At 43.6% G+C, this 19,521-nt stretch overlaps 1 protein-coding gene across 2 annotated transcripts in view; it reads right to left on the minus strand.

The window, feature by feature from the left end:
• SLC35A3 (solute carrier family 35 member A3) overlaps positions 1–17,311 on the minus strand; it is a 74,947-nt gene extending 57,636 nt beyond the window's left edge. The window contains exons 1-5 of one of the 2 annotated variants that reach the window (XM_085020936.1): positions 17,186–17,311; positions 12,158–12,301; positions 8,965–9,089; positions 612–672; positions 397–466 (exon numbers count right to left, since the gene is read on the minus strand). The gene's annotated coding sequence lies outside the window, so the exon portion shown is untranslated. Of the gene's footprint in view, positions 1–396; positions 467–611; positions 673–8,964; positions 9,090–12,157; positions 12,302–17,185 lie in introns of those variants that run through there. The other variant, XM_085020935.1, reaches the window with a different exon arrangement.
• Between the last annotated feature and the right edge of the window lie 2,210 nt (positions 17,312–19,521).

Here is a 19,521-nt window from a genome sequence, read left to right on the forward strand (position 1 = left end):
CCCACTGCCCCTTCTTATCCCCGACGTGTGCCAGCCACATCTTCACACTTCTCAGCAACAGTCACATGATTTACAGCCTTTCTTTTACTGTACTTCAGCCGCCTGTACCCATGGCTGTATTTTAGACTTTATCGCCAGGATGTGAAATAACAAACCCAAATATCCACTATTTACCCAGAACTTCTTCCATTTCAATTGAGTCACCTTCATTTCCATTATACCTATTTATTTGAACTCTTCAGATTTTCAGGCACTGTTTCCCCCACTTACCTTATCTTCTCTGTTCCTCTCTTTCTTCTTTTTCTACCTACCTTGACCTTCAGGGTCCATCCCCTCTCCCCATCACCGCCCAGGGCCATGTCCTTTTGTACTCCTATTCCATTGACCCAGAATTACCTTAATTTGGATCAGTCCACGGATCTCCTTTTCCACACATACACTGAGCTGACAGGTTTGCCAAGGATTCCTGGAGAAAACGATACAACCACATAACAGTGCATCAGAGCCATTGCAAACTTGCGGTCTTTGATATTAAACAACATGTCTACGTCACGGTCATCTTCAGCATCTTCAGTTGACTTGCTCTATTTTTCACAACAGTCATTTCATACCTTCACAGACGTCTTCCAGCCAACGCTCCTCCTTCCATCAACCCTCTCCTCGCACACACACCTCGAAGAGAAAACAGATACTGTTAGGCAGCTTTCTCAACAGCTTTCTCAGTTTCAACCCCCCCACATAGTAAGCAGAATTCTAAGATAGCCTTGCTGAGGTCACGCCCACGATTGGGTTCTGCTTTACAGTATCAAGGCTAAACTTTCCTTAAACCTAGAAAATAGGGATGGTTAAGAAATCCCCTCAACCTTCTGTGTCCCAAAATTCCTCCACCTTTTCACATTCTGAGAAATGGCTTACTACAAAGAACCATTTCTCCCAATAAAACTTAAATAAGATCTCCTGTCCAATATTCTTGTGGTTCCCATAAGAATCACAGATGACTGCATTGCTTACCTTGACAGTTCCTTTTATATGAATTTTTTGACGTGAGTCGACTCAGACCATTCAACTTCCGTTCTCTGTCTCGTGATTGATCAGCTAAAATTAAAACTCTTTGTCCACCTGAAACCAGCTATCCACAGAGAAAAGCATGTCCTGTTCAGCTAACAAACTGAGACTTCAACTGTTGGCCAAACAATTCCAACTGTAAATCACTCCTTTTTGATTTTTTTTGGGGGGGGGGTCTTTTCTAGGGCTACTCCGGGGGCATATGGAGGTTCCCAGGCTAGGGGGTCTAATCGGAGCTGTAGCCGCCGGCCTACACCACAGCCACAGCAACTAAGGATCCGAGTCGCACATTCAGACCATAGCACTTCTCTATGAAATTCCAAGGCAAAACCACTTGTTGAGATATTCTGATCCACTCTCCCTAAGAGTTGAATAAAATCTGTATCCTCAAAAAAATTTTTTTAAAAGAGAAACTGGTCCATGTAAATGCTTTTCACGGTTTTTCTTCAAATGTTTACTTTTGTATTTTACATGAGCCAGTTTTATGATCAAAAAAAAAAAAAAAATCAGTATCCCTTCTTGTCCAATTTTTTCTTCTTTTTTTTCTTTTTATGGCCACAGGTGCAGCATATGGAAGGTCCCAGGCTAGGGGTCAAATCGGAGCTGCAGCTGCCCACCTATACCACAGCCACAGCAACTCGGATCTGAGCCTCATCTGCTCCCTACACCATTGCTCACGGCAACTCTGGATCCTTAACCCACTGAGGGAGGCCAGGGATTGAACCCACATCCTCATGGATACTAGTCAGGTTCTTAACCCACTGAGCCACAATGGGAACTCCCAGAGGCTAAATATTTGGATCTGTTAATGAATGTATTCATTTATGCAGCTTTGGGATGTGAATAGCTATAAAAAGTTATGAAATGTGTGTTTATAACCTCTACTGATCTGCTAAAAATGCTAGTGTATTCAGTCACAATTACCTAACCTCCTAGTTTTCCCTGTGAAATAGAAGTGACCACAGTTAAAAGATGTAATCAATGTATGTAAACAAGCCTCTTCTCAGAGCAAAGGTGACAGAGAGGAACTTTGTAGGCAAAGTCTGCAGGGTAGGTTTTAGTTACGCAAAAAGAGAGCAAATTTGTGCTGACGTAAACTGGATCTTCGTTCCAGAATGAGAAGGAGGAAAGTGTCGGAAAGAATTGCATGGATAAAGAAAAATCCCCCAAAGGAAATTTTAATTACAGTGGTCAAAGCGGGCTGAAGGTTAATGGATTTACTTACGAGATTGTCAAAAGTGTTTTAGTAACAAATATACCGACGTATGATGAGACTTTAGTTTTCTCACTGTTCACGGATTACTTGCCTGCCTTCTTTAGTAAGAGGTTGTAAGAAATTTTTCTTTCCTTCTGAGAAATCTGCCTATAAAACAAGGATTCTGTATCTTATCAGAACTATTTCCTGTGTTTTATATTGATTTTATATCCTTGATTGTTTGAGTACAAAGTCTTCCTACTTTTGAAAGAGCTAAGGTTCTCTGCAATCATGCTATCTCCTATGTATACTTTTAAAATATTTTATTGTCATTTTGGTTGAAGAGGTGGCCAAGTATTTTTCACAGTAACCCATGATCTTATATAAGCAAGTGTTCAAACCTCCTCACAAATTTTGATATTTTGCCTTCCAAATTCCAAATCTCAAACGATATATTTTGCATTTAAGATTGATTTCCCAGAAGGCCCTTGTAAAATCACAAAGAACTTGTTCTTTTATCCTATAAAAAAGAGAGGTTCTAGAAATAACTAGGTTTTTTTGTTTTGTTTTTGCTTTTAGGGTCGCACCCACGGCATTTGGAGGGGGTCAAATCAGAGCTGTGGCTGCCAGCCTATACCACAGCTACAACAACAAGGGATCTGAGCCGTGTCTGCAACCTACACCAGAGCTCACGGCAACGCCGGATCCTTAACGCTTTGAGCGAGGCCAGGGATCGAACCTTCGTCCTCATGGATGCTAGTCAGATTCGTTTCTGCTGAGCCATGATGGGAATTCCTAGAAAGAATTAGGTTTATTTGGAGTTCCTGTTGTAGCTCAGTAGGTTATGAACCCGACCTCTGTCAGAGGGGATGTGGGTTTAATCCCTGGCCTTGCTCAGTGGGTTAAGGATCTGGCATTGCTGTGAGCTGCAGCATAGGTCACAGATGTGGCTCCTAGCCAGAGTTGCTGTGGTTGTAGCATAGGTCTTAGCTACAGCTCTGATTGTCTTCTAGCCTGGGAACTTTTATATGCTTCAGGGGCAGCCATTAAAAAAAAAAAAAATCTTTCTTTGAGATTATCTTTGATCAAAAGAAGAATGATCATAGAGAGAAATTTTGTTTCAAAGGAAAACTGTAGCATACCCTTCTGACTCTATTCCCAAATTAGCAATAGTTGGAGTTATTAGACTTTAGCCTTGTTCATTGTTTTTGTGCTATTTCCACACTTGGTACATTACAGGTAATTGATGGATATGCAAAAACTATCTTCTCTGGTAGAGATTTAAATGATTTCCTCCCCTCCTTGGGGGAAACCTAGTTTGTATCTACCTAGAACTTGACTGGATCCTGTTACTTTACACACATCGTTAACACTTATCAAATATATGTATTTTTTAATCTTTTTTTTTTTTTTTTTTTTGTCTTTTTGTCTTTTTGCCATTTCTTGGGCCACTGTCGCAGCATATGGAGGTTTCCAGGCTAGGGGTCTAATCAGAGCCATAGCCGCCAGCCTACGCCAGAGCCACAGCAATGCGGGATCCGAGCCGCGTCTGCAACCTACACCACAGCTCACAACAACGCTGGATCCTTAACCCACTGAGCAAGGCCAGGGATTGAACCCACAACCTCATGGTTCCTAGTCGGATTCGTTAACCACTGAGCCACGACTGGAACTCCGGCACTTATCAAATGTTTGATTCTTCCAGATTCCTTTACTATTTGGTTACTACTCTCCAAACTATGTTTTCTAAATTCTGTCCCTTCTGTATTCAGAAACTATATTCAGATCTCTCTATATGCCGCACTGGCCTTTTCCCCCAGGACTGGAAGAAGCCCTGTGAGCTAAAGCCCAGTGATTTCATATAAACCATGAAGAACTCAAGGACTCATTGCCATAGCAAACCATGCATGGGGTGGATTTTTTCCCTGGACAAGCCATTGTCAAGGTCAGTAAGGAAGCTTAGCCAAATACTGGGTTATGTGTGCATGCCTTACCTGAGAAGTCATCAAGGCTGTGGGCAATATCACCAAGAGCTTCAACATCTTAGCTTCTGGGAGCTCAATGATCAGGGCTCCATCAACTTCAGCTCCACTGGACTGGTTCTTAGGTTCAGCTCCTCAGGCTATTTACTTTAGTACAAATTTCTTATTAATATTTCTTGTTTTCATTCCAGGCACTCCTTTTTAAGATATCTGATGTTCAGGACTTTGAAACTACTGACTTTTTTTTTTTTTGTCTTTTGTCTTTTTTGGAGGGGGGCCACACCCAACACGTATGGAGGTTCCCAGGCTAGGGGTTGAATAGGAGCTACAGCTGCCAGCCTACACCACAACCACAGCAATGCCAGATCCGAGCCTCATCTGTGAACTACACCACAGCTCACGGCAACGCCAGATCCTTAACCCACTGAGCGAGGCCAGGAATCGAACCTGCAACCTCATGGTTCCTAGTAAGATTCGTTTCAGCTGTGCCACAACGGGAACTCCAACTGACATTTTTTAATCACCTCTCCATAAATAGTTCAACTGGTTTTGCAGAAGCAATGCCAAAAAGAAATCTTTTTTTTTTTTTTTTTTTTGTCTTTTTGCTGTTTCTTGGGCTGCTTCCGTGGCATATGGAGGTTCCCAGGCTAGGGGTCCAATTGGAGCTGTAGCCACTGGCCTACGCCACAGCCACAGCAACGCCGAATCCTTAACCCACTGAGCAAGGCCAGGGATCGAACCTGCAACCTCATGGTTCTTAGTCGGATTCGTTAACCACTGAGCCACGACGGGAACTCCCCAAAAAGAAATCTTAAGGGATTATTTCTTGAACTCTGCTTGGCCCCATTCAGGAGATCTATTCTCACTTCTGGGTTGTTCAGCAAGAAATGAGATTGCTTCATCTTGAACACAAGACTGACAGTGTTGAAGTTCACCTGAGCCCTGTATTCTTAGAAAAGAGCCAGCAGTTAATAAATCTCCCACCCCGGATAAATTAAGAGTTTGGGATTAACATACACAAATTACTAAATATAAAAGAGGTAACTGGGAGTTCCCATTGTGGCTCATCAGGTTAAGAGCTCCATTAGTATCCATAACGATGCGGGTTGGATCCCTGGCCTCACGCAGTGGGTTAAGAATCCAGCTTTGCTGAAAGCTGTGGTGTAGGTTGCAGAGTCGGCTCAGATGTTAGCATTACATTTGTGGTCATTTTTTAGATAGCAATAGAAAATGAATCCAACTCCTACCAGCCACTCTGTATCCTTACTGATCTGTACCTTTTCTCCCTTCTCAGCGGTGAATACCTTTACCTATGCTCTGATCCCGTCCCCGTCTGCACCCTCATCCGTGGACATCTTCCTCCTTTGAATGCTCATATTGTTACTCTTCCTCTGTGGTTCATCCCTCAACATATAAACACGGTTAACTCTCTCCTGTTAACAACAAACAACAAACCCCCAAACCTTCATTTGACCTCATCCTTCGCTGATCTCTTCACTCTCTACTGATTTGAAAGAAGTCTACATTTGCCTTTTTTTTTTTTTTTTTTTTGTCTTTTTAGGGCTGCACTCGAGGCATATGGAGGTTCCCAGGCTAGGGGGTCAAATAGGAGCTGTAGCCACTGGCCTACGCCAGAGCCACAGCAACGCCAGATCCAAGCCGTGTCTGTGACCTTCACCACAGCTCACGGCAACGCCAGATCCTTAACCCACTGAGCGAGGCCAGGGACTGAACCTGCAACCTCATGGTTCCTAGTCGGATTCCTTTCCGCTGTGCCACGACGGGAACTCCAAAAGAAGTCTCCTTTTGAGAGAAGTGTACTAGGCTACACTTGATATGTCTACTTCCTTACCTCTTATTTGCCACGGATCCAGTCCGGTAGGGCTTTCAACCAAACATACCATCAAAATTGTTCTCGGGAAGGTCACGGTTTTGCTAAATTCAGGAGGTGCTTGACCTCTGCATGTTTTACAGTGATACTCTCTGGCTTTCTCAAGACTGCTCTCTTGTCTTTTCCCTTATTTTTCTGATTATTCCTTTGCTCCTCCCCAGCCTTCTTTATGGGGGTCTTCTTCCTCTACCCACAGCATATGTTAACATTAATAGCTCAAATGCTTAGAGGTTTTGCAAGGTCTGCAGACACCTACAAATCTCACATACACACCCACCCTGGGTTGTACTGGAATTCACTTCCCACAAATAAGTACACTTTGCTGGTTGCTGCCGTGGCTCTGTTGCGTGATCGCCTTTCCATCATTGCTCACGCTCTCAATTGCATGCGAGCCTCCCAGTTGTAAACCTCACACCCTTGTCCAGTGCTGCCACTACCTTTCAGCAGGTAAGAAGAGAACCCAAGAGTCCCAGATCCTCTGCCTCCAATTCTTCTTCTTCTTTTTTTTTTGTCTTTTTGTCTTTTCAGGGCCACACCTGCAGCATATAGAGGTTCTCAGGCTAGGGGTCCAATCGGAGCTGTAGCTGCCAGCCTACAACACAGCCACAGCAATGCCAGATTGGAGCCATGTCTGTGACCTATACCACAGCTCATGGCAATGCTAGATCCTTAACCCACTGAGTGAGGCCAGGGATCGAACCCCCGTCCTCATGGATGCTAGTTGGGTTCGCTAACCACTGAGACACGACAGGAACCCCCCGCCTCCTCTTCGAATTGGGCAGTTATCAGGAGCAAACTGAGCCAACTGGGGGTCTTCGGTAAAGAACACAATGTCTCTTTCCCCCTCATTTCTCTGCAGTTAGAGGAAAGCTCTAGCTAGTGCTGCTTATTTCCTGCTTTAAAATATTTAGGGAAATTCTCTTTGCAATGTCTTGCAGTCTTTGTTCTCTGCAGAACGCAGGCCTGCATATCCAAGGAGAAAAATCGAAATAGAGTTGATTGACAACTGAAATGTTCTCAAAATGATCGACAACTGAAACATTTTCAAAATGCTGTTTGCCTCTACGGCAAAGGCACTCTTACTGAGTCAGGTTCATTTATCTCATTCCTCAGTTTTAGGAAGAGTTCATGCTTTGAAACTTCTGAGACCATAGAGGCAGAGAGCAGCTGGGCCTCTCCTACTCTTACATCAGATAAGCCCTGAAGCCCTGATTCAATTTTTTTTTTTCTTTTTAGGGCTGCACATGTGGCATAGGGAAGTTCCCAGGCTAGGGATCAAATCGGAGCTACGACTGCTGGCCTACACCACAGCCACAGGAACACGGAATCCGAGCCGAGTCTGTGACCTGCATTGAAGCTCACGGCAATGCTGGATCCCCGACCCACTGAGCAAGTCCTCGGATCGAATCCATATCCTCATGGATACTAGTAGGATTCATTTCTGCTGCACCGAAACAGGAACTCCCCTGATTCAATTTTTTGAATCTCCTTTCAGTTGTGACTAAGGCAGAGCTCCTCAAATTATCCTATTAGAAGACCAATTCTTTTCCCCTCAAATCATTTTGGATTGAGGAGTTTCTACTGTGGCTCAGCAGGTTAAGGACCTTACATAGTCTCCATGAGGATGCGAGTTTGATCCCTTGCTTCTCTTAGTAGGTTAAGGATCCAGTAGCCTAGGCAGCAGATGCAGCTGTGGCTGTGGTGTAGGCCTGCAGCTGCAGCTCTGATTCAACCCCTAGCCTGGTAACTTCCATAGGCCAAAAGAAAAAGAAAATCATTTTGGATTGATATTTTGGTAAAATACAATAAAAAGGAGCTATGAGAAAAATGAAGGAGTTTCCGTTGTGGCTTGTGGTTCAGGGGAAACGAACCCGACTAGTACTCATGAGGACGTGGGTTCAATCTACAGCCTCACTCAGTGGGTTAAGGATCCAGTGTTGCCAAGAGCTGTGGTGTAGGTCACAGATGCTGCCCAGATCTGGCATTGTTGTGGCTGTAGTGTAGGCCAGCAGCTGCAGCTCAAAGAAAAAGAGAAAGAAAAATGAAATAAAAATCAGTCTGATGAGGCAATGTCAGACTGCCATGTATTTTCTTTCTTCCTTTTTTAATCTTTTTCTAGGGCCGCACCCACGGCATATGGAGGTTCCCAGGCTAGGGGTCAAATCGGAGCTGTAGCCTCCAGCCTACACCAGAGCCACAGCAACGTGGGATCCAAGCCGTGTCTGCAACCTACACCACAGCTCACAGCAACGCTGGATCCTTAACCCACTGAGCAAGGCCAGGGATCGAACCCAAAACCTCATGGTTCCTTGTCTGGATTCATTAGCCTCTGAGCCAACGATGGGAACTCCGATTTTGTAAATGCTGACTCTTCAGGTCTGTTTTTCTGCATTCGTGGACCTGTGACACACAGATCATTGTCCTGCACTGGCCTGCAGAGCATTCTGAGCAGAACTGGTCTCAGTGTGAGGGGAGGCCAAGGCCAAGGCCTGAATGTTCTGCCTGTCATCTTGAACTGCATCCTAGTTACTCTTTTTCCGGCTTTATGTGTTCTTCCAGCTTCGGGTGAACTGGTAGATGATCGCCATCTTTCCTTCACTTGAACTCTCAGCTCCCCATCTGTTGGGCCAAAGTTTCTACTGTCTGGATTGGTTTTTAATCGTCCTCATTCCCCTACATCTCCTCTCTCTCTGGTCTATTGTTCTTCAGTAATATTTCCACCCTCTCCAGAGAGCGTGGGAGGTATTTTGCTGGAAATCAGATTGCATCGCCAGAGTTTTCTGGAGTATTTCTTGCTAAAGGATAGAATTAAGCAGATGTTTGAATACTACCTGTGAACTTCATTTTACTTCAGAAAATATTGCTCCACCCTTGATCTGAAGGATCTTCTTTCCCAGCAAGACACAGAGTGGAGAGAGCACAGAGATATTCATCTGCTCAGGCGAAGGAGGAGTTCCTGTTGTGACACAGCAGTTAATGAACCCGACTAGCACCCATGAGGACGAGGGTTCGATCCCTGCCCTTGCTCAGTGGGTTAACGATCCAGCATTGCCGTGAGCTGTGGTGTAGGTCGCAGACGCGGCTTGGATCCCGCGTTGCTGTGGCTCTGGTGTAGGCTGGCAGCTACATCTCCGATTAGACCCCTAGCCTGGGAACCTCCATATGCTGCAGGTGCAGCCCCGAAAAGATAAATAAATAAATAAATACTCAGGCGATGGAGGAAGGGAGATGGGGTGGGGATTGAACTCAGCTAAATGGCTCTTCTCACCTAAATCCCTCACTGTTCTCTTCCCAGTTCTTTCCAAAGCTTTATTGTGTACATCAACTTAACCTATAAAGCATCTCTTTTTTTTTTTTTTCCAGCCTCTGGATTTAGAATCATAATGTTGGGGACCAGTGTAATATGCCCAAAATAGGCCTCAAAGGCATATTATTATTATTTTGGAGGGTACTTTTAGGGCCACATCCGTGGCATATGGAAGTTTCCAGGCTAGGGGTCGAATTGGAGCTGCAGCTGCCCGCCTACACCACAGCCACAGCAACTCCGGATCTGAGCCGAGTCTGTGACCTACACCACAGCTCACGGCAATGCTGGATCCTTAACCCACTGAGCAAGGCCAGGGATCGAACCTGCAACCTCATGGTTCCTAGTTGTATTCATTTCCACTGCGCCATGATGGGAACTCCTGGTATATTATTTTGAATTAAAGTTACTTAAGAGACGACCTCTGATTGTGATTTCTGCCTCCCTGACGGCAAAAAATAAATCTCTCTCTCTTTTATTTTCCTTTCTTTTTCTTTTCAGGGCCGCACCCATGGCACGTGGAAGCTCCCAGGCTAGGGGTCAAATTGGAGCCACAGCTGCCAGCCTACACTACAGCCACAGCATCGCCAGATCCTTAACTCACTGATTGAGGCCAGGGACCGAAACTGCATCCTCATGGATACCAGTCCGGTTTGTTACCACTGAGCCACAATGGGAACTCCTGGGGTTTTTTGGGGTTTTTCAGTTTTTTTTTTTTTTTTTTTTTTGGTTTTTTTTTAGGGCATATGGAGTTTCCCTGGCTAGGGGTCAAATCAGAGCTACAGCTGGGGGCCTATGCCGCAGCCACAGCAATGCTGGATCTGAGCCACTTCTTCAAACTACAACGTAGCTCACAGCAGCGCTGGATCCTTAACCCACTGAGTGAGGCCAGGGATGGAACCCTCATCTTCATGGATACTAGTCGGGCTCGTTACCACTGAGCCACAATGGGAACTCTGGAGCTCTTGTTTTCTTATTTGTTTCCATTTTTCTGGATTTCTTCATCTACCATGAAGATTATTCAAGTTGTAAATAGACATTGGCAAGAAGATTTCTGTGAAATTGTGAAATGGTGTAAACTGTCTACCAGCAAGTTCTGACCTGTCAGGTTGATAACCGATGGACGGGGGGGAGAGGGAGAAAATATTTTTGTCCTCAGAGGCCTCAATCCACTTCCCTCTGGCTTTTTTTTTTTTTTCTTTTTTTAAAGGGCCACCCCGGCAGCATATGGAGGTTCCCAGGCTAGGAGTTGAATGCTGGCCTACACCACAGCCACAGCAGCAACGCCGGGTCTGTGCCGCATCTGCAACCTACACTACAGCTCACGGCAATGCTGGATCCTTAACCCGATGAATGAGGCCAGGGATCGAACTCATATCCTCAGGGATCCTAGTCGGGTTTGTTAACCACTGAGCCACAAAGGGAACTCCCCCTCTGGACCTTTGAACACCTGTAACCGGACTTCATTCAACTGACACTTAGTATGGGTTATCAAGCTGTTTGTGTTATTGCATGTATGTTTTCCACGTGGGCTAAAGCCTTCCCTTGCTGCAAGGTTGATACCCTCACACTGGCAAGGAAACTATTAAAAAAAAATGTGTTTCCACTTGCGGCACAGCTTCCACAATCTCCAGTGAGCTAGGCATCCCCTTCACTGGGCAAATCCTTCTTGAGCCATAACCAAAACCTGGCAAACTTCTTAGAATTATCACTGGTCTCTCACCTCTAATCATCAGGCCAGCCTGACAGAACTAATGGAATAGCCGGACTCAAGTAGAACAAGAATAAATTACACAAGATTGAATGAACTGATCCATGTGATTATAGTTTTTACGACTCTTTGTCTAAAATATTACTTTTAAAAACTCTCCTGTTTTTAATTTCTTTTTTTTCTTTCTTTCTTTTTTTTTTTTTAGGACTGTACCCACGGCCTGTGGAAGTTCCCAGGCTAGGGGTTGAATTGGAGCTGCAGCCGCTGGCCTAGGCCACAGCCACAGACACAGACACGCCAGATTTGAGCCTCATCTGCGACCTACACCACAGCTCATGGCAACGCCTGACCCTTAACCCACTGAGTGAGGCCAGAGATCCAACCCGCATCCTCATGGATACTAGTCGGGTTTCTTACTACTGAGCCACAATGGGACCTCCTGTTTTTTAGCTACGAGAATTTTTAAAAGACTTACAGCAATTTGGTAAACCTTATTTTTATAAGCAGAATTGAGATTTTTTTCTTTTTCTCCCTACCTGATCCCTCTAGAATTTAGAAACTCTCAGTGAGTATGCTTATTTTCTTGGCAATATAGTTACTGCGTAAGTTCAATCAGAATCTGTTCTCCAGCAGTTCCCGTTGTGGTGCAGGGGAAACAAAACTGACTAGGAACCATGAGGGTGTGGGTTCCATCCCTGGCCTCACTCAGCGGGTTAAGGATCCGGTGTTGCCTGAGCTTCTTGGATCCCGCACTGCTGTAGCTGTGGCTGTGGCCAGCAGATAAAGCTTCAATTCCATCCCTAGCCTGGGAACTTCCATATGCTGCAAGTGCTGCCATAAAAAGACCAAAAAAAAAAAAAAAGGCAAACAAACTACTCTTAATGTGGCTGTCTTTGATAGAAATGGGAGTGATTTTAGAGAGAAAAATTGTTTCAATAGAAATTATAGTACATAGTTGTGGATATTAGATTTGAGTGCTATTAATTTTCCTTAAGGTTTTGTTATTTACCTGAAAACTGGACTTGGTCCTTAGTTCTTCTAGTTTCCTCCAACATCTGGCTGCAGCTCTAAACTAATGTTTCCAATTTTCTTCCATCCTTTTGACTTGGAGTCATTGAGAACTGAAACAGCCGTTTTCCTGAAATCCTGCAAACTGAAGCTAGATGATGATATAAACTTCCGAGAAATGACGACAGCAGATCCCATTTCAACAACCCTTGCGTCTGTTGCTGAATGAGCCACTCAGAAAGTTTACCTGAACACCCACTGACAGCATCAGAGACATTTCCAACTGAAAAGATGCTTTGACCCTGACATGGAGAAATCTCAGCTGGCTGCCTCTGGGGCTCTGAAACTGGTTTATAATCTGCTCCATTTCATTTACCATTGTTCTTTCCTTTTGTTTCCATAGGAAGGCCTCTTCTTAAAGACTTGATTGCTTGTACTGTAGTTCTAGCTCTGGGAGCCCATCGGCATCACCGCCTCCTGAACCGAACCGAACTCTTCTCAGAACTGAGAACCAGTCAGTGGCAGGGAGGTCTCCACTGACGCTTTCTCTCCCTCTGCAGCTGGCAGGGAAGTTTCAGAGGAGGGAACTGTTGGGGCCCAGGGAGCTGTCCCAAAATATGCCTCCATGCCATATCGATTATTTTGAGCAAAAGTTTTAAGAAATGGCCAATGCGAGAGGGATACTCTGGTCCTCTTTTCTGTCACCCTGAGAACAGGGAACGCATCTCTCACGTGGAAGGTTCGCTCTGTACTCTAGAGGTAGAAGGACGACGCCCTTATTGCCAGAATCAGAAATTGGCGGCTGAGATGCTTGTATCATCCAACCTTGTTACTTCCTTAATTCACCACCACAACCCCAAATTCTACTTAGAGTCTTCGGTCACGGGGCACCAAAACCCTAACTTTTTTTAGGTTTATCCCAATTATCCTGATAGGATAATTTCTCCTAATTTTTTATTTTTTATTTTTTAAATCTAAGAAGTATAAAAACTGCCTGCTCTGGCCACGTCTTAGTCCCCATTTCTATGAGATCTCCATGCCTGTGAATGAAAATTGTTATTTTTCTCCTGTGAATGTATTGTGTCCATGTTATCATTCGTTCAGCAATGAGAAGGTAAAATAAGGGGAGACTTTGCCCTTCCCAACAGGAGCTGAGATCCTCCAGTTAAGGAGAAAGGAGGGGGGAATTAGCTGCGTGTTCAGTTCTTTCCTTTTACATGCGTGGCTGTGTCATCAATACGAAGGTCAGGCTGGACCTGAGGTTTCTTCACATTTATTATTCAGAAGCACTCACTTTGACTAGAAAGGACCTGCAAACAATTCATGCATTGGGCAGCACCCCATCCGGCAAATAGAAAGGCCCTCCTCTATGGTCTAGAAAAAGGACCAGGTTTTAAAGGTGGAAAGGGGGTGGGAAAAGGAAATTATTAGCAAAGAATGCATTGTTTCAGGCAAGGTCGCTCTCCTTTCATGCTGACCTGGTCATTTCAGGTTGACTGGTTAAAGGTAACATTTCTGGGAAGGTAGGACTGCAATTAGGTTAGGTAATAAGTTGGTTTGGTGTCGGTGACGTGGGCTTTACACAGGGATTCCATTAGGGGCTTGCTGTTTCTTTTTAACAGTGGAAAGGAATACGTCATCTCTTAAGGGCAGGCATTGCTATCCAAAGAGGCTTTAAGCAAACGTGTTTTTTTTCCCCCTCTTCTGTTGTTCCTAAACTAAAATTAAAATCTCTTTACTGGTTGGAAAAATCCAAAAAAAAAAAAAAAAGGAAAAACACCTCTTCAATTTTATCATGAATTAAAACTTCAACCTTATATATTATTGAAATAGTATGTCTTTAATTTTGAGGTTATTATTTTGGTTCCTTTAGAGCTGACATACAACTTTTGTTTAAAATGGGCATTGTGATGATTTGCTAAAAATATATATCTTGAGAAATGATTACTGCAGTAAGAGATTTCTTTTCTACAAAGATCCAGGAATGCAGTTACCATTCATTCCTGGATGGAACTGGGAAAAAGACAGATGACAACTGGGAAAAATTATCAGGACATTGTGAATGGAGACATGAAGAATTTGGAATTTCACAGCGGACTTTCATAGTCGGTACTGGCTCTTCCTGTTTTTTTTTTAAAAAGGCATGTCTTTCAGAATTGATTAGTTTTTCTCAAAAGGAACTATCACCCTTCCCACAAGTCTAGGAGGCAGTTGGAAATATTTGGAAATGCTTTTGTAAAGCGTAACAAAGGCGAGCAGATATAATTATGCTCAATATTGATCCAAAAGGAAGGTAACCTTTCACTTATGAGAGGAAAAAAGTCCCTATCTTATAGTATAATTTATATTAGGGTTACACTCACTATCAAGTTAGATTTATTGTGAAATTTAAAGCAGACACCCAAGCCCTGATTGCAGCTGGCAAAGCGCCCTCTAGTGGCGCTTTCCCGAGCTCGCTAAGTCCCCCAAAGCCACACTCAGGCCCTAGATAGGGTGCCCTCCTGAAACCTCCACCACACTCCTGGGTCTTCAGTGAGTTTGCAGAATGACTCAGGACTATTTTCAATTTAATCATAAGTTTAAGAATTTTTTTTAAAAAAGCTTAATTGTACGTAGGTTTTCAAAGATGGCTTTTTGTCACTATCTGGAAAACATGGTTATAGGCTTTTCAACGGACGAATTCTCTTTAGAATACGAAAAGAATTAACATGTTCCCTAGAAGTCAAACACTTTAAATACATGTTAATATCACGAATTCTAATTTTCTTGAATTCCCTGACCTCTCCGTTCCAGGGTCAGTTTTATACCTTGGTCCAAATGGCTGGAGAGACCAATTTTATATCTTGGTCCAAGATGGCAGTGGCAGCCCTTACACCAGGGCAGTTTTTCCCAGAGGCACCCAGCACTGCCACCTACCCCACAGCTCACTGCAAAGCCGGATCCTGAACCCACTGAGTGAGGCCAGGGATGGAACCTGCATCCTCAAGGATCCTAGTCAGGTTTGTTTCCACTGAGCCACAAGGGGAACTCCCCCGAGCACTTTTCTGACACCGTGGAGATACAGGGAACGATAGCTGAGCTGGCCATCAGGATGTCTACACACAAAGATCTATGTAACACTGGGTATAGCCTTTTTTTGGGGTCTTTTTAGGGCTGCACACATGGCATATGTATGTTCCCAGACTAAGGGTTGGAGCTGTAGCTGCTGGCCTACACTACAGCCACAGTAACATGGGATCCAAGCTGCGTCTGCAAACTACACCACAGCTCACGGCAATGCCAGATCCTTAACCCACTGAGCAAGGCCGGGGATTGAAACTGCATCCTCACTGATACTAGTCAGATTCGTTTCTACTGACTCACAATGGGAACTCCCCTAATTTTTTTTTTGAAAGTGTGTAAAAAGATGTGTGAAGAGAGAAGGAGAAAGAGATTGTAGATGCAAAGATTTGGGGGTATGCTAGACGTCTATAAAATACTCAAGTTAATGATATAAATGTATGTATTAGGATAAATGTAGGTGTATTGATCAAACTGAGAAATAGTTCTGAAGAGATATATTTAGCTAAATAAAAAAAATGGATTACTTCACTAGGAGATAGTGAATCTTTAAAACCTAAAGCAATGAATCACAAAATATAGTTTTAACTACTATTGAAATAATACAAGGACTCAGTAACAGTTTTTTGGGTTTTTTGTTTTGTTTTGTTTTGTTTCCTTTTTTGGCCAACCTTCGGCATATGGAGTTTCCCAGCCAGGGATCAGATCTGAGCCACAGCTGCAACCTATGCCACAGCTGCAGCTAGAACCTTCACCCACTGTGCCAGGCTGGGACTCAAACCTGGTGCCACAGAGACGCCCTGATCCCCTTGTGCCACAGCAGGAACTCCTCCGTAACCCTTGGGGAGTATTTTATTGAACTCTAACCTACATACAGACAGAACAGTGCACACATCTTAAGTGTGCAGCTCAAGGATTTTCTATAAACTGATCTTCAGCATATAAATAGAGGCTGATCAGGACAGAGAACACTGAAAGTGCCCAGAAGCAGACGTCTTTCTCATGCCCTCTTGTAAGCACTGCACACCCCATAAGGAAAACCACTATCCCAACTTCCCGTAGCATACATTAGTTTTGCTCATTTGCATACTTTATGTAAGTGGACTCATTTAGTATGTATGTACTCTTTGGGATCTGACTCAACACTACTTGTGGGATTTATCTTCATGGTTGCTCTGGCTGTCGTTCTTCTCATTGCTGTATACCTCTGTGCAAACATACCAGAACTGAGTTCTGTTGATGAGCATGTGGGAAGCTTCAAGTTTGGGTTATCACAAATTATGTGTCTTTGACATTCTTGTGTATGTCTTCTTTTGACAACCTGAACACATTTCTCCTAGGCATGCACCCAAAATGGAACTGCTGGTCTGTTTAAGCTCTTTGGGTAATGCTAAATAGTTTTCCAAAGCACCTGTGCCAATTTACACTCTTACAAGCAGAGTATGAGAGTTCCAGTCACTCCACAGCCATGTCAGTACTTGGTAATTTCTCTTTTTTTTTGTTTCAGCCACTCTGGTGGGTGTAATTGACTTGTATTATTCTAGCTTGCTTTTCAAGGCCTCATCCTGTAGCCAGTCTTATAATTTACTCCAACACAAATCTTGTTGCCCAAATTCACTCTATTCATTATAGATGCCTGGTTAGGTCTGTCCAAACCCCACCATTTTCCAAATCTCAATTTTTATTTTAGTTTAATTTTTTTTTTGTCTTTTCTAGGGCCACACCTGTGGCATATGGAGGTTCCCAGGCCAGGGGTCCAATTGGAGCTGCAGCCACCAGCCGACACCACAGCCACAGCAATGCCAGATCCTTAACCCACGGAGCGAGGCCAGGGACCGAACCCGAAACCTCACAGTTCCTAGTCAGATTTGCCAACCACTGAGCCACGACGGGAACTCCCCAGATCCCAATTTTTAGCATACCTCTGGTAAAGAATTCCTAGGAGCTCAACGTGAACTAGAACGCTTACTGGCTTGGTTCGTATATCAGATTGTGAGTTGTAGGTCCTGGGAGATAGAGAGTTGTTTAGTTGTGAAGTCCCATTTCAATTCAGTTGTGGATGTTTTATAGTCACTGTGCTTCTTGTTTGTCAATCCTGAGAAAAAGAAATCTAGTCATTAATTTACTGAGCACATGCTTTATGTGAGGCTGGAATATACAAGGGTAAACAAGGCTCATGGAATTTTCTTTTAGAAGAGGAAACCGCAAACCCCTCAAGATCCTCATAATAGTTCTCAGAGATTTTTTTTTTCTTTCGTCTTTTTAGGGCCACACCCACGGCTTATGGAGGTTCCCAGGCTAGGGGTCGAATCAGAGCTACATCTGCCAGCCTGTGCCACAGCCACAGGAACATAGGATTAGAGCCACATATATGACCTCCACCACAGCTCATGGCAACACCGGATCCTTAACCCACTGAGCGAGGCCAGGGATCAAACCCGCATCCTCAAAGATACTAGTCAGGTTCATTAATCACTGGCCATGAGAGGAACTCCTCTCAAGAGAGTTTTATGAAATAAAGGCCATACATTAGAAAAAAAAAATTCAATATGTTAAGGTGCCATATTTTGGCATAATGTGTCTTGAACCCCATCACTCTGTTCTAGGCACTAGGCTCTGTGCTGTTTTCAGGTAGAAATTTCAGCTTAGCAGGGGAAGTGTTTTAATTGAATCATAATGTTTTAATTGAATGATAATGTAGAATTATCACTACTTAAGTGCTGCAAAGAAATTTCACTGAGTCCCATGAGATAGAATAGTAAAGAAATCTGCTCTGTAGGGCCAGGAAAGGCCCATTTAAAAAGAAAAAGGATGTAGAGTGCAGAATAATTTTTTTTAAAAAGTTGAAGTACATACACATATTGAGGCTATGGGTTTTCTAAACAGAGTTTGAATTTGTAATTGGCATATTAAATGAACTGGTGATTTTCTTAAACATATTTTTGATGACTTTTTTTTTTTTTGTCTTTTTTTGCTATTTCTTGGGCCACTCCCGCAGCATATGATGGTTCCCAGGCTAGGGGTTGAATCGGAGCCGTAGCCACCGGCCTATGCCAGAGCCACAGCAACGCGGGATCCGAGCCACGTCTGCAACCTACACCACAGCTCACGGCAACGCCGGATTGTTAACCCACTGAGCAAGGGCAGGGACGGAACCCGCAACCTCATGGTTCCTAGTCGGATTCGTTAACCACTGCGCCACGACAGGAACTCCTCTTAAACATATTTTTAAAAATAAACAGCACAGACTTAGGTTTTGCTCATTTTCACTGGTTAAAATTTTCAAATGACTGGCTATAGTAGTTGAACATTTGGCCATGTCTAGGAAATTTTCAATTACTACAGAAATAGATGACATAGTCTTTGACAACTGCAGGATAAATACTGGTGAGAGAAAATGTTTTCCGTTTGTTGAGTCCTCATCAGGACCTGAAAAATAGATCCACGTGGAAGAGCCCAAACATCATTTAACCACTTACCTTCTCCCTCAGTTGTTAAAGCTCATCATTACCTTCTTCTTCCTCCTCTTCTTCTTCTTTTTAGAGCCACACCCACAGCATATAGTATGGAAGTTCCCAGGCTAGGGGTCGAATCAGGGCTGCAGCTGCAGGCCTACCCCACAGCCACAGCAACACCAGATCTGAGCTGCATCTGTGACCTACACCATAGCTTATGGCAATGCTGGATCCCTAACTCACTGAGCAGTGCCAGGGATGGAACCCATGTCCTCATGGATACTAGTTGGGTTCGTTACCACTGAGCCACAGTGGGAACTCCTACCTTCCTTTTTAAAAGCATTTGCCTACAGGAGAATATTTCTTGTATTAGTTCCCAGACAACGATTGATCCCATTAGGAGCAACCATTCACTGGAAGATGAATCAATAACAGTGCAGAGTTGCTGCTGTGGTGTGCTGGGTTAAGGATTCCTCACAGCTGCAGCTGTGGTGTTGGTCACAGTTGCAACTTGGATTGGATCTCTGGCCCAGAAACTTCCATATGCTGCAGGTACGGCAAAAAAAAAAAAAAAAAAAAAAAAAGAAATTGTGCAAGAAATATACAAATTGGTAAAAGAAAGGGCAGAATATTGAGCTAATTAAATCATTTTATAAGCCAAATCAGGAATGCTAATAGCTTGTTTTTATAATTTCTAAGCATAAGTGCCTCTATGCACTGCATTTACAAATAATTTTTATTTGTTCATTTTTCCACTTTAATTGCCTACTTTACTCCAGAGAGATGAGATTTAATATCATATTCTGAATTAATGTATATCACTAAAGATGACCAAAGAAAGATGGTCATC

Source organism: Sus scrofa, chromosome 4, assembly GCF_054392235.1.
Source record: "Sus scrofa isolate SSC_HxYL_T2T_F1_AM1 chromosome 4, Sscrofa_HxYL_maternal_Yorkshire_Landrace_v2.0, whole genome shotgun sequence".
Classification (NCBI taxonomy): Eukaryota; Metazoa; Chordata; class Mammalia; order Artiodactyla; family Suidae; genus Sus; species Sus scrofa.